Consider the following 16,116-nt stretch of genomic DNA (forward strand, 5'->3'; position numbering starts at 1 on the left):
GGGCACTGGGGTGGTCCAGAGTGAGTGGTGGTGTAGTGAACACAGGGCAACAACCACCCCCATGGGTTTCTAACCCATGGGGTTCAGGGTTCTGTTGTTTCTGAGGTATTCTGAGTCTAGATTTTCTGGTAACAAATGAGATTTTCAGTACAAATCATGAATCCACTCTCATTTCCTACCATAGAATCTACACTCAGACCACCTCAGAAACAACACAACCCTGTACCCCATGGGTTAGCAACCCATGGGAGTGGCTGGCACCCTATGTTCACTACACCACCACTCGCTCTGGGCCATCCTAGCGCCCCCCAAGTGCACTTATGGGGCTGCTGAAACCTCCATTATACCTTATGGGGGGGAAACCTTAAAGATGCATAAATTTCAACAATTCACCAAAAATCAGCCCTTTGCCCAATCCCTCTGCAATTTGGGTGGTAGCCTCCACCCATTAGGCACTCCCATCCCACCCACTCTTCCACCCCAGATCTTGCTTTATGGCCCTTTAGCAGAGACAGGCTGCTGCATGTACAGGAACAGGAACTTTGCATTCTGTGTAGCACTGCTCTGCTGCTTTTTTGGATATTATGTTTCACATCTACTTCTGTATGTTCTACACACATTTTTCCGCATATGCCCAGCAGCACTCATGCAGCAGAGGCTCTGGTGTCTTCTGCTGGTGTGTGAGAACACTGTCACAGAGAGTTTGGTTTAGTTTTCCTTTAATGTCGAATTGCATGTTTGATTTGTCTTGCAACCATCCATCAGAGTCCTTGGTGTGGTGTGTGGGGGGGGGGCAGGCAGGCAGGCAGGCAGGCAGATTTTTGTTTTTTGTTTTGCTAAGAAGATACATGCTAATATGAGAGAATTGATTTCATTGATTAATTGATTCTGTTATGAAAATGATGAATATGATATAGGATGCGGATGCTGATTATTTGATTTCTTTGTTTGCATGCATTTTGTTTTGTAATGTGCCTTTGCACTTGTTTCTTTAATGTTTGTATGCGACTTTGCTTTCCTCCATGAAGGACTGTGACTGGACATACACACATGCACCTACCCCCAACCCCCCAGCCATGGTCAAGGATGAGCTTGATGCTGGTGCCCTCACAAGTGTCAGCCTGACTGTCATGCAGAGGACATAGAATTCTGAGGCCATGGCAAAAATTAACTCTAACCCTTTTGCAGAGCACTCACACACAGGTATACGTCCCCCCGGCCATAATCACTAGTTCAGCAGTATATGCAATTCAAATGCCTTGGTTCGTTGTTGTGCCTGTGCCTATATTTTGGTAACCTCATGGATGGGCACAGGACAGTTTTGTGTGTGTGGACTTCTTTGCAATGAAGATTGGGTCATATTCTGACTTCTTGTTGCTTGTTGATGAAATCCTTGGGGGAAGAAGGGCATTTGATGTTGGCCATAGTATTTTTATTATTATTATTATTTATATCTTGTTTACACAGTTAGACAGGTGTTATTGACTGGTTTGTTTTATCCAGACATCGAGTCCTTCCCAAGGACCTGGGATGGCTGAATTTTATTGTCAATGTTGTTGCTGTTGTTATAGATATCGTCACAGAATATAGGCTGTTCCCAGTAAAGCTGCTTTTTGTAATTGGCTGATGGTGATTTCTGTGGCCCCTATGGTGTTGAGGTGCTCTTCAAGGTCTTTTGGAACTGTACCCAGGGCGCCAATTACCACTGGGATTATTTTGGTCTTTTTCTGCCACAGCCTTTCAATTTCAATTTGTAGATCTTTGTATTTTGTAATTTTTTTCTATTTCTTTTTCTTCTATTCTGCTATCCCCTGGTATTGCTATGTCGATTATTTTGACTTGTTTTTCTTTCTTCTCAACTACAGTTATATCTGGTGTATTGTGTGGCAGATGTTTGTCTGTTTGTAGTCAGAAGTCCCATATTATTTTTACATCTCATTTTCTTCAACTTTTTCAATTTTATGGTCCCACCAATTTTTGGCTACAGGTAGCTTGCATTTTTTGCAGATGTTCCAGTGTATCATCCCTGCTACCTTGTCATGCCTTTGTTTGTAGTCAGTCTGTGTGATCTTTTTACAACAGCTGATTAGGTGGTCCACGGTTTCATCTGCTTCTTTACAAAGGCGGCACTTGCTGTTTGTTGTTGACTTTTCGACTTTTGCTCTTATTGCATTTGTTCTTAGTGCCTGTTCTTGTGCAGCCAGTATTAAACCCTCTGTTTCTTTCTTCAAGTTGCCATTCTTAAGCCACTGCCAGGTCTTGGTGATGTCTGATTTTCCACTTATATTGTGAAAATATTGACCATGCAGGGGCTTATTTCTCCATTTTTCTGCTCGGTTCTTGACTTGTTCTTTCTTGTAGGCCTGCTTTCTTTCATTGGTGTTGAATAGTTCTGTGTTATTTACCATTTGAAATGCATCTTCTTCACTGTCCTTGATATATTCTTCAAGGCCTCTTTTCTCCTCCTCTACTGTTTGATGGACTTGCAGCATTCCTCTTCCACCTGAGCTGCGAGGGAGGTATAAGCTATCGACATCACTGCGTGGGTGCAGAGCATGATTGATGGTCATGATTTTCCTGGTCTTACGATCTAGTGTCTCTAGCTCTGCCTGGGTCCAGTCTATTATTCCTGCAGTGTATCTGATAACAGGTATAGCCCAGGTGTTTATGGCTTGCATGGTGTTCCCGCCATTGAGTTTGGACTTTAGGATTTTTCTAACTCTCCTAATGTATTCACTTCCAATTTTTCTTTTAACTTCAGTGTGTGCGATGTTATCAGTCTGGAGAATGCCTAAGTATTTGTAATGTTCTTTCTCTTCCAGGTTCTTGATCTTGCTTCCATTGGGCAGTTCTATTCCTTCTGTTTTTCTTATTTTTCCTCTGTTCATTATTAATGCAGCACACTTGTCTAGTCCAAACTCCATTGCTATATCGCTACTGAATATACGGACAGTGTTTAGCAGTGATTCAATTTCTGACTGGGACTTTCCATACAACTTCAGATCGTCCATGTGCAGCAGATGGTTTATTTTACTTGATGTTTTAGATGTTTGGTATCCGAGGCCTGTTTTGTTTAGTATTTGTGAAAGTAGAGTCATGGCGATTACAAACAACAGAGGGGATAGTGAGTCCCCTTGGAAGATTCCTCTTCTAATGTTAACCTGTCCAAGTGTCTCGCCATTGATTGTTAACTGTGTACTCCACATGCTCATTGCTTTTTTATTAAATATCTGAATGTTTTTGCTGACACCAGTTGTTTCTAAACATTTTAGTATCCATGTGTGAGGCAATGAATTGAAGGCTTTCTTGTAGTCAATCCATGCAACACTTAGATTGGTTTTTCTTCTCTTGCAATTTTCTAAAATCATTTTGTCAATCAGCAGCTGGTCTTTTGTGCCTCTGGTGTTCAGTCAATTTCCTTTCTATTCAACTGGAAGCTGTTTGTTAGTTAATAAGTGTTGCATCACTTCATCTGCTATTACTCCAGTTAATAATTTAAACATGGTTGGCAGGCAGTTTATCAGTCTATAATTACTTGGAACTGCACTTTTTGCTGGTCTTTCATGATGAGATGAGTTTTCCCAGTTGTTAGCCATTGTTCAGTATCACCTTCTTGCAAAATGTGATTGAACTGTTTGGATAGTTGTTTATGAAGGCTTGTTAGGTGTTTAAGCCAAAATCCATGCAGTTCATCGTCACCTGGAGCAGTCCAATTTTTAATTTTCTTTGCTCTTCCACTTATTAATTCTGGTGTTATTATTAGATCTTGCATTTGTTGGTTACATTTTTTGGGCTCTTCCATCTGGCCTGCTTTTTTATTATAATCTATTGGATTGTCCCATAATTTCCCCCAGAATTGCACTGTTTCTTCTTTATTTGGTGTTTCTAGGTTTCTTGCAGTTTCTCCTTCTATGCTTTGGTTGAAATGTCTCAGATTTGACTGGAATTGGCGATTCTGCCTGTGTTGTGTAGTTCTGGCTTCATATCTGCTAATCTTCTTTGACACTGCTGTTATTTGCTGCTTTATTATTTCCAGGACTTCTCTAATTTTCCTTGAATCTAGGTGGTGTTTTTGGATCAGATACTGTTTGGTGTTTTCATTCTTCAGCTTCTTGTCTTTCATATCTTTCAATTTACTAGCATCTGATCTAAGCCTGGAGACTTAATTTTCTAATCTAATCTTCCGTTTAGGTGATGTACTCCTTTCTTTTTTTACAGGTCCACTGATCTTGTATCTGAGCTCTTGTGTTATTGTTGCTGCACTGTACATTGGTTGGTTTGTTTCTTGCAAATTATTGGTTGTTATTTCTGCAAGTGCAGCATTGACATCTTTTAATGCCTGAGCAAGTTGTTTTTTGGCAACTGTTTTTAGAGCTGGAAGTTGAACCCTGGTGGTTGTTTGGTTCATGTGTTTAGTTATTAATTATTATTATTATTATTATTTTGCTTTAGTTCTTGTTGCTTTTCTGTTAAATGGCATTTGGGTTTTTGAGGTGAAGGCAAAGGGGAGGTTGCCTGGTTTTGATTTTGAAACAGTTCAGCAACAGTGGCATCCTCGATTTCCAACACCTCCTCCACCTGCGCCTGAGCAACTTCTTCAGTTGGTGGTAATTCTTCCATATCTTGAGCCTGTGTTGCTCTTTGCAGTTCTTCCAGCTCAACTCCTGTGAATACTTTATTTCTTATTATGAATCTTCTCTGGTCTGCTAGCCTTTGTTCTGTTATTTCTGTATCTGGATGCTTCTCTTTCCAAATTTGGTACATTCTTTTTAAATAACCTCTTCTAGTTGGACTAGACTTGTAATAGCAGATCATTATTTCCTTGTTGGCATTTTTCGTATATTTTTTTCGGTTAAGCGACATTTCTTCCAGTAACTTTGCAGTCTCCAGCCCTGGTTGCTCAACTGAAGATCCTGAGTCCTGTTGCCCACTTGCCACCATATGTCCAGGGACTCCAGCACCTGGCGTGGTCCTTGTTGACCCTTGTTGGTCCTTGCGATGACCATTCCGGTATAGATTTATTAAATTTACGTCTCACCATGTTGTTGATGGGTGAGGCACTCTTTGTCTGGCTCCTCTGGTGAGACCTGTCCAGTGTGGTTGGACCTCTGGCATAGCTCTCACCTTCCTCAGAGCAAGCAAGTCCCACAACCATGCCTTACTGGGGGTATTATTATTATTTCGATTTCTATACCACCCTTCCAAAAATAGCTCAGGGCAGTTTACACAGAGAAATAATAAATAATTAAGATGGCTCCCTGTCCCAAAAGGGCTCACATTCTAAAACGAAACATAAGATAGACATCAGCAACAGTCACTCGAAGTACTGTGCTGGGGGTGGATAGGTCCAGTTACTCTCCCCCTGCTAAATAAAGAGAATCACCACGGTAAAAGGTGCCTCTTTGCCCAGTTAGCAGGGGTTAGTCTGTATTTGCGATATCACACTTGCTTGTTGTTGGCTGCTGATGTTATCCTGCAATTGTGGGGTAGGGGCATGAGCAGTGCATTTCACAGTGGATGTGGCAGACACAGTGGATGTGGTGTGTGTGATCTTTGAAAACCTTCTTTGTAAAGCTTTGTTCTTGAAATGTGATGCATCCATCCATAGGGGACAATGCGGACAGATAGTGCCCATATCTGCCTCTGGGTGCCTGCTAGGAATGCCACAGCGGGCTGGGTGGTACTGCCTCAATGGATACAGCTACCATCCAAATTTCAAAGAAATTGGCCAAAGGGGTGATTTTTTTAAAAAAAGTTTGTGTATCTTTGGGGCCCATTCAGGGCAAAAGAGGGATTCTGGGGCAGAATAGTGGGGTGGATGGTAGTGCCCCAATGGGTGGCAGCTATCACGCAAATTTCAAAGTTATTGGCCAAAGGGGTGAGTTTTTACAAATATTTAAAATCTGTGTGTCTTTTAGGGTTTCCCCCCCATAGGGAATAATGGGGATTTCAGTAGCCCCATAACTCCACTTGGGTGGTGCCAAAGTGGCTTGTGGAGTAGTGCAGGTGGGTTGCCAACCCACCCCACAAATCACAAGCCCATGGGTTACTGGGTTTTGCTATTATTTTCAATAGTAGAGAACACTCTGTTCCTTCATTTTGCACCAGGATGATGAATGAAGAGTTCATGAAGAGTTCACGCCTATTGAGGTCATCTGAGGAGGTCCATCTCCAGTTACCGCCAACCCGTTTGGTGGCTACACAGAGATGGGCCTTCTCGGCCGCTGCCCTGAGATTGTGGAATGCGCTCCCTGCTGAGATACAATCCTTCCCATCTCTGGCAATTTTCAAAAAAACACCTAAAAACCCATCTTTTCACCCAAGCTTTCTCAGCTTCCTAAAAAACATTGGGGTTTTAAACTCTGGTATTTTTGAATTTTTAAATTGTTTTTAAGTTGTTTTGTATATGTTTTTAACTTGTTTTATGCTATTGTTAACCACTCAGAGATGAAAGCTTGGGGCAGTGTAGAAATCTGATTAATTAATTACTTAATTAATTTAATTAATTAATTAAGAAGCCTATGAGTTCATGAACTCTTCATTCATGGTACAAAATGAATGACTGAACAGAGTGTCCTCTACTATTTATCTTTATATTTCTCTTAAACATACCCGTCGCTAATCCCATGTGTGGCAACTCTCGTGAGGGTTCACGAGCAGCTGCCAGATGGCAGCGAGGACAGGTGGATGGCAGGTGGGAAAGTGGTGGTCTTGCCATTCAGCAGGTGGTGAGGGGAAGCAGACTGGGAGGGGGAGAATGGACTGGGGCTGAAGGGAGAGGGTAGAATGGACTGGGGCTGAAAAGAAGCGGGGAATGGACTAGGGCTGAAGGGAGGGAGGTCTCATGAGCTCCTCTGTCCGCAATCTGGTCCCTGGTCTCTAACAGGAGAAGCTGGTAGCTCAGGAGTTGCTCTGCGTCTGCAAAGAAGCAAACAAGAACAAATCACTACCTGCTGAATAGTACAAGTCCCAACCGAGTACTCTGCAAACCAGGTCGCTCACCAGATCCCAAATGTTCTGAGCCAAGGGTCCAAGGCGTCACCAGCAGCCCATCCTGGATGAAGTCACCTGGTGCCCAGTTCAGGAATCAGGTTACACACAGGGGAAGCCTGGGACTCAAGAGTTCTACCACAAAGCTGGGAATTCCATGTAACAGGAGGCCTAGTATGCAGCAAGCTCAACCAACACATTGCTTCCAGTGGCTTGTTCATTGCCTGCCGGCTGATTTATAGTCCTTGACTTAATTGCTCTCCTCCTCCAGCCAGCTGTTAGAGATTCAGTGCTTATCTTGCCTGCCGACAAGTTGCTGACTTCTTCTGAGTGCCTGCACCTGCTGTCGGTGTTTTGCACATCTCTGCTCTTGGGGGGTTAATGGTTGATTGTCCTCCGGCTCAGGGTTTGGCCTTCCATCCCTCATTTCCTATGCTCCTGATGGACCTTCTTGTCCTGAACCTTCACCCTGTCCCATCTCAGCTACCTCCTGCGGCCCAACAACTGAGCTCTCCCTTTCAGGTGCCTCTTTGCCCACTGGAGGGTTGCCAGCCTCCCACTCCTCATCGCTATCCATGAGTGAGTGCATGACAGTGGGGAGAACAGACTGGAGCTGAAGGGAGGAGGAGAATGGACTGGAGCTAAAGGGGGGGGGGAGAATGCACTGGGGTTGAAGATGAAATGAAGATATGTGGAGAGACAGGGGGAACTAGGGGTGCAGATGCTCTGCACCAGATCAACTAAGATTGTTAGTTGAAAATAACAATAGTAGGAACTATTATTTTTGCCCCATATCTGCCTCTAGGATGCACAAACTTTAAAAATTTGTTTTAAAAAATCACCCCTTTGGTCAATTTCTTTGAAATTTGTATGTTAGCCGCCACGTATTGGGGCACTACCATCCACCCCAATCTTCTGCCCCAGAACCCCTTTTTTGCCCTAAATCTATTTGAATTTTGATTTGGATTAATTTAGATCTGAATTGAATCTGTGATGATTCAGGGGGCGCAATTCGGACCCAAAACAAATCGGGGGTGATTTGATTCAGGTACAAATTGAATCGAAAAAATCAATTCGTGCACATCCCTAATGTGAACTCAACTGTGTTTGATTCAGATGATTTTATCTCTTTTTAAACAGCTGCTTGTCACTAGAATAAGATTATACATCTGTGCTATTCATATAAAGGTCATAAAGCATGATAGCAGAAAATAGTAATCCATATAGTAAGTAAAATTATATATACAAAACACACGTGAATACAAGTATCAATCAATCTTTTATTATGTTCTCAGACAACATAAGTAAATAATAATTAGCATCACACTAATTATTTAAAATGTAACCTTAAATAGAAAAAATGATAACACTTTGAATCAGCTACAGTATAGAGGTAATTCACCATCGAGTCAGTCTCAGCTCCTGGTGACCACAGAGCCATGAAGTTTTCTTGATGAAATACACATGACAACACTCAAAGCAAATCTCCTTTGTAGACCTTCTTTTTATTTTGTATAAAAGAAAATTAATCTAACAATATTCTGTAAAGAAAGGAATCCAACAAAATTCTGTGATCAAGAAAAAAGCAAAGCAGTCGTAACATCATTATGTTTAACAATGTTTGTACCGGCATTCTCATATAGCAGAAACTGAAATTCTCCCAGCCCTCTAAAGTTAATGAGAAACACAGGGGAGAAGAAGAGATAAGAGTACTTTCCCGATTACCACACCAACAAGGAGGGGGAGGGAAAACAAGGAGCAAGCTAGCAGTACACCCTTTAGAGGCCAATATATCTCAAAGTTTCTTTGAGTTCCTCTTTGATATTAATCCTTAGTTTCAGTATATCAATATACAAGGCTTCTCTGATTTTTCTTTTAAGAGTACAATATTCTATCTCCAAAATACATAATTTGAGTGACATAGTTATACCTTTATGTATGTCTCTCATATGTACAGTCCAAGGTCTTTCTCTATTAATATGTTTTGAGTCTGCCAGATGTTCTTTAAACCTAGCCAGTAGGGGCCTTCCAGTTTCTCCCACATACTGTATCATTCACCACAATCTACACAAGTGATCTTATAAAGAAAGCCTTTCAGTTTGCAAGTGCCTTCCCCATTTTCACACATTAGGCAAGCTTTTGTTTCACATCTTTTATCATATAATCTTGATCTCACCAAATGCTGCCTTAAGGTCTTAGCTGTTCGGCAGACCACATTAGCCTTGACTCCATGCTTCATTAGAATTCTAGGACTGTCTAATGAAATTATCTGAGATGAAGGGGGTCTTCAAAACAGACAATCCTGCCTCATATTGAACCCCACCTTTACCTTTTTAAGGAAATATCCATTGGTCTCTGTTAGATTTCTTGCTCTTTCTACAGCCTGACTTGCGGAGTCCTGAGAGGACATCTCATCTGCCCTCCTTATAATGTTCTCCATCATCTGTGTTTTAATTGTTTGTGGTTGTGCAGATTTACTATTTATAATTAATTCTTTTTGGTTGTCTGTACCATTTGGTCAGTAAATTCCCCTCCCCGAGGCAAGTTTCTGCCTCAAGGAAGGGCAACCAGCCCTGATTATTAGGTACCTCCATGGTGAAACTTATACTCCCCACTTCATTCATTTTCTCAAAAAAAATCTCATCAGCCTGTTGTTTAGTTTTTATAATAATGATCACATAATCAATGAACCTTTTATATCAAATCTCAGCTTGAGTGACACACCTACTTTCCAAATTATTCATATAGCTAATAGCTAAAGGGGGGGGGCAAACAGTTTCCTATGGCCAAAACTCTCTCTTGAGAATAGAATTTCCCATTAAATTTAAACACATTGAGGCTATTCCTGCAAGCAGCAGAAACTGGGCTAAGGGAGCCCAGCCCAGTTTCTGCTGCTCGTGTGCTGCAATGGGAGCCACGCAGCTCCCGGCAGCCAGCCCTCTTAAATCCCCCCCCCATTAAATGAGGTTAGCGGAGTGTGGGCTCCACTAACCCTGCTTTTTTGGTCGTGTGTTGCCGCACCACAGTGTATCACAAGTAGACCCCCAATGGGGAGGCTACAACAAGCCTCCCGGTGTCAGGGGACTCCCCAGAATGCCTCGCACACTTGCACAGGGCATTCTGGGACTTCAGGGGGGTGGGAGGCCCCCAATCCCTGCCACCCCAACCAGCCCCATGACAGAGCTAGTAATCGTGTGCTCATATGTAGGGAGAGTGGGTCAAGCCCACTCTCTCTGCAACCCCTCTTATGGCATTTCACACTGCTCGTGTGAAGCACCTCATTGTATTGTAAACATGTTGTAATCAATTGTTCAGTGTCCCCAACTGATAACCCATAACATTCTATGTCCCTCTTGTTGACACGTAATAATTGTATAAGGCTCTCCCTGGCCGCTGTGTTATCAACATTTGTATATAAATATTTAATAACATCTAAAAAATAATTTAAAATTTTATATTTGATAAAATACTCTTATTTATAATCATACTTATTACTTGATCTAGTTGTATAGCTTAATGCAGATCTCCAGTTCTGACATGTTTTCTCAAAATCTCTTTCCAGTCTCCATCAGGTTGGCAGTTTCACCACTTTAGAGGTCTCCCAACATTTAATCTGCCATTTTGATTTAGTAGGTGGCTTAGAATCCTTCTAATGCTTTGAGAACATCAGTGTTGCTGCAGCCAACAAATGCAAATGACGATCTGATGGGATATCTTTTGTATAATGTAAGAAGCATACTTTTATATAGTAACATATCTGAAATTGCAACATTTCATTCAACACCTGGATAACCATAATCAATATATTTGTCCAATGGCAAACCACCATGGATTCCCCTTTCTAATTATTATTGTGCCATCTTCCCTTCCCACTCTTATAAATTCTACCGGTCTTCCATGGGGACATGTAACTTTGGTATGCCATTTTTAGATGGTTCTCTAGGAGATGTATTGAGGGTGTGAAATTTATTTCTTGATTAAATAAATATAACAGCTGACATACAGGATAAATTACCTGGGGGTTACTCTAAAAGACTACTTAATGTCAATAGGATTTCCATCAATTAATTTAGTCAGTATGTCAGGCATTTTCTTCAGGGATATTTTCAAATTAAGTTTATTATAGTCTGAGACCTGAAAACAAGCAGAAACAGAAAAAAGGAAAAATTCCAGAGTTACAGAAAAACCAATTCAGTTTATAGCTTACACCACATCCATTTACAATATTACAGATACCCTAAATCAATACTTGGAGACCAATATTTCCCCTGGGAATCAAATTGCAGAGATTTAACCATCTGACTCCTAATGGAGCAGGCCCTGGAGCAAAATTTTGCAACATTATAAGAGTAATGTCCGTGTTGGAGTCTGAAAGGAGAAGAGAGGTAGAAAATTTATCTGACCTTCCTGGAAATTTCTTTAAAATTGGGGTTATAAAAAGAAAATGAATATCTCTATAAAACTGGCAATATAGTATCATATGGCCACAGTTTCAGCTTCTCCCATCTGGCAAGAACAAATCTGATCTGCATAAAGAATTTAGAGGTATCTCCCTCCAGGACAGCTGATTGCAGTGCATTAAGTCAGGCTAAGGTGAAAGCTTCTGGTACTTTGATGTTACAAGATTGTGAAGATATTTGGTTGGGGAGAAATCTTTACTAAGGTTTCACCTCAAAACAACAGAAGGCTGGACTCCTCCTGTCCCTTTGCATATCCATGTCCCAAATGTATTGTTTTATGGTCTCCTTTGACTTAGAAAAGCCCAGAGACAGCAGGGCTGGGGGAGAGAGTCTGCAACTCCAGACTTTCTCCACTAAAACTCTCATCCAACCTAAATGGAAGCTGTCAACCAGGGTTAAAGGGGCCAGTCCCATAGTGCAAACTATGAGTCTGAGCCGGAAATTGATCTTTTAAAAACAGGTTCATGCCTCCAATGAGACTGACCCCAACTCCATATGGAGAGCAGCATTGGAGACGTAGCATGATACTCTGAAGATAACTTTCAAAAACGTTGACTGGATCACCTCCATGGGGCAAAAATACTTTTAAATACATGACTATGATCCATGCAACAGCTGAGCAACTACTTTTCTCTGGAACACTCTAACCACAGAAGGAATAAACGACCCTCCATTTTTAAAATAGAATCTGAAGATTGTTACACTTTGAGAAATCTCCATATCATGGCAATTTGAGCCCTCCAAGAGCCAGAGGCCTGGAAGAGAGAAACTCCCAGATATTTATATAGGCCAACCTGTTATGTGTCATGCCACTTATCTGCCAACTGCATTTAGTTAGGCTCTTAGTAAAGATCATGACCTTTCTTTTAGAATAATTGCAGAGGCGTGTCTAGGGAAAATAGTGCCTAGGGCAAGCACTAAAATTGCAGCCCCTGTCCAAACAGATGTTTGGACAGGGGGTGCAATTTCAGTGCTTGCCCTAGGCACTATTTTCCCTAGACACACCTCTGCAATTTTCCCTAGACACTCATCTTTCAGATAACTTTACCATAATATCAGCTGAAAAATACAACTCTGAAGGTCACATACAAGTCACATATCTGAATATGTGTACTGTGATTTATATTAATTTTTTGTAAAAAAAAATTTTTTACCTGTAGTCCCTTCAGGGGGCTTTCTAAAGGCCATGGGGGGGATCTGCAAAGGTTCCCCCCCTGCTGACCTCTAGGGCCTCACAGGGACCATTTGAGCATGTGTGGTGGCCATTTTTTAAAATAATTTTTTTTAAAAAAAATGCCTGCTTAAAAAAAATGGCCACCACGCATGCTCAAATGGCCTCTGTGAGGCCTGGCATGGCCTAGGGCCTCACAGAGGCCATTTGAGCATGCACAGTTGCCTTTTTTCCCCGGCAGCCATTTAAAAAAAATTCTAATTTTAAAAAATGACACCCCCCCTTCAAGTGGTGCCCGGGGCACGTGCCCTGCCTGCCCCACCCTAGATACACCCCTGAATAATTGATGGTCAACGTTTCCTCTTATCAATAGGTGGTAAAAGCCCCGAGGGCTCTCCCAGCCTTACTGCTGAAAAAGAGAGGCCAGCAGTATCATCTGCATATAACAGGACAGGAACTGGCCTGTTGGACAATCTTGGAGGGTGAAAGCTAAGGTGAGTAAGAGCCTGGACCATTGCATTGATATAATAATTAAATAGGAAGGGAGCCAATATGCAGCCCTACTTCATCCCCTGTTTGAAGGATCTAAACATGACAGATGGCTCTGTGGATTACAATGTGCCCTTAGATGGTGTTTTTCATGTAATCTGTGGATGAGCACAAGTAACTGGCCGTCTGTTGTGGAGACTTCCAGCTTCTTTGACTGAATGTCAATGGAATCAAATGGTACAGAATCAAATACTGATTTGAAGTCAACAAATGCGGTCTATAACACTCATCGGGACTTAAAACTATATTTCTCGGCCAAGTGCTATAATATTAGTCATTGGTCTCATGGGAGAGCCTTCACTGTTACAACCCCCTCCTTATGGAACACTCTGCTTCCTGAGATTCATGATGCCCCTCTCTTCTGTCCTTTAAGAAGCTCCTGAAAACCTATCTATTTTGCCAGGCTTTTAGTTTTTAACAGGTGTGGGGGGTGGCCTTTTTTCTTCTTCTTTTTCCTTTCCCCCTTTTCTTCCCCCCCTTTCCCCCCTTCTTCTTTTGTCTTTGTTGTTGTTTTAATTTATGTAAACTGCCTTGAGTCTAAGGAAGTCAGGCAGTCAATAAATTTGCTAAATATAAACAAACAAACAAACAAACAAATAGGTCTGCAGTGGTAAAGTAAAGGTAAAGTGTGCCATTAAGTCGGTGTCGTCGCCCTGTGGTTTTCTTGGTAGACTACAGGAGGGGTTTACCATTGCCTCCTCCCGCGCAGTCTGAGAGGATGCCTTTCAGCATCTTCCCATATCTCTGCAGCCTGATAGAGGTGTTTCCCATAGTTGGGAATCATGCCAGCGGGGATTCAAACCAGCAACCTCTGGCTTGCTGGTCAAGTCATTTCCCACCGTGCCATTAGGTGGCTCGGTGGACCTACCTGTTCCTCAACCAATCCCACAACATCCAACAATGGTGCCTTGGATAAAGCTTGCTAACTATACTTAGCAAGTTAATTGGTCAATAGTTGGCAGGATCTGATTTTATTCTCTTTTTATATATGGGGAAAATAATTTTGAGGCCCCAGTCTTTGGGGATCTGCATAGATTGGTCAATGTAGGCAATTCTCTTGCAAATCTGTCTCATTTTTCCATGTATTCCCCTAGACAAACTTCAGGACATTGCCGTTCAGTTTTGATATCAGTTTCTTTTCTATATATTAATAGCTAACTGCTCAAATTTAGCCTTACTTTTTCTGTATGTGTGTGCACATAAATTTCAAATATTGATAGAACGGTGGTCTCATATAACACATGTGTACTACATACTCATATAACATCATATGGCCCGATTTCCGTAGATTATAATAAACATCCCAATTAGCCCTACGTTGACCTTTAAAATTCCACAAACTTGCTTCCAGATTAATTTATTTCACAATAATTACTAAAGTAATGAGTGAATAATAAGTAGCAATATCTTTGCTATGGCAGTGGGAGAGTAATTGGCCCTATCCACCCCCAGCACAGTACCTCCAGTGACTGTTGGTGTCTGTCTTATATTTCTTTTTAGATTGTGAGCCCTTTGGGGACAGGAATCCATCTTATTTATTTTTTATTTCTCTGTAATGGCCTTGAGCCATTTTTGGAAGGACAGTATAGAAATCAAATAAATAAATAAATAAATAAATAAATAAATTTATTCCAAGTTCTCTTCAGTCTATAATTCACCCATCAAAACCTTTCATTGATTTCTTGTGCAACCACATAAAAACATGTAGGCCGTGTTTCAACAAAAATGGCGTACTTCATTTAAGCAGGATAGATAACAAGGATTGGTTATCTATCCTGGTTACGTGTAGTTTAACCAGGATCACCATGATTGTGAGAACACAGTCTTAATTGCTAAGAATGTCGATATTCCCATATTTAACATCTGAATAATTTTAAAAGAAGTCTAATTACCTACCTTTAAGCTGACATGTCTAAATACGTTTGTAGATCTGAAATATCTCAGCCTCCCTTATCTTTTTGGTTCACTCGCAAGTTCTGATTTACTCTATTCACTCTCCCATTACAAATGAAATGATTTAACATTGCTTGCTTGCAGTTGTTTTACTGCAACATTCAGGTCGGTCTGTTCTGTATTTCACTTATTTATGCCATAATTCAATCAGTGAGGGCATTTCCTTGGGCTTATAACAGGTCTTTTGCAAATGGACCTAAGTATTGCCTTTTTAGGACAATCCCTTGTCAGAACAACTATTTATCTATAAGGCAGCCAACGTTTCTCTTCCAAACAATCATTAATGGGGCCAGAAAATGTCTGAAGCTTGAGTTTAGGAAATACACTGAAATATCCAACAATGGTGAAGTGAGCAGGTCTGGTAACACAAGCAAATATAATACCCTTCTGTGATTTCTCATACTGACACAGATATCATTGAATTTTAAAACAATGTTATCGGTATATAGGCTCAGTTTATATTCATAATAATTGATAGTTACTCCCTGTGCCTTTTTACTTTGCCTATTTATAATGGCTAAAGATTCTAACAAAAGTGCAAACAATAATGCTGATAATATGCATACATGTTATCTCATACCTATACTGATAACACATTTTTGTAAAGTATTAGAGATAAGAAACATCTGAGTGTTGAACAAAACAAACAGATATTCACTGCAGTAAAGGCCAACGTTATAAGCTTGAAGTTAGGGATGTGCAAGCTGGACATTACCATGGTTTGACCCTGGGCAGCTCGGGCTTGATTCCCCATTACAACCATCACATTACTTGGGCTTGATTCCCCTTGAGTGGGCCACCTCGGTGGAGGGGGGGTATACTTGTAAAGTGAAATCCAGCTAGAATTTCCCTTTACAAGTAAAATGGATTTCCTAGCCTTAAAAGGTTTTTATTGCACTTTAGGGGTGGGTGTGGGTAAAATGCTTAATGTTTAGCTTAAAAATGAAGTCCCACCGGCAGCGTGGGTGGCCTCTGTGATGACAGGGACTTGGG

The 16,116-nt window shown here is 41.2% G+C and overlaps 1 long non-coding RNA gene across 1 annotated transcript; it reads right to left on the minus strand.

Moving 5' to 3' along the window:
* Window positions 1–8,250: 8,250 nt before the first annotated feature.
* Window positions 8,251–11,371, minus strand: LOC128328475 (uncharacterized). Its single transcript, XR_008309237.1, has 3 exons — window positions 11,006–11,371; window positions 10,486–10,704; window positions 8,251–8,531 (listed from the first exon to the last, which is right to left on the minus strand). It is a non-coding gene; the product is annotated as an uncharacterized LOC128328475 (long non-coding RNA).
* Between the last annotated feature and the right edge of the window lie 4,745 nt (window positions 11,372–16,116).

Source organism: Hemicordylus capensis, chromosome 5 (assembly GCF_027244095.1).
Source record: "Hemicordylus capensis ecotype Gifberg chromosome 5, rHemCap1.1.pri, whole genome shotgun sequence".
NCBI classification, from domain to species: Eukaryota; Metazoa; Chordata; class Lepidosauria; order Squamata; family Cordylidae; genus Hemicordylus; species Hemicordylus capensis.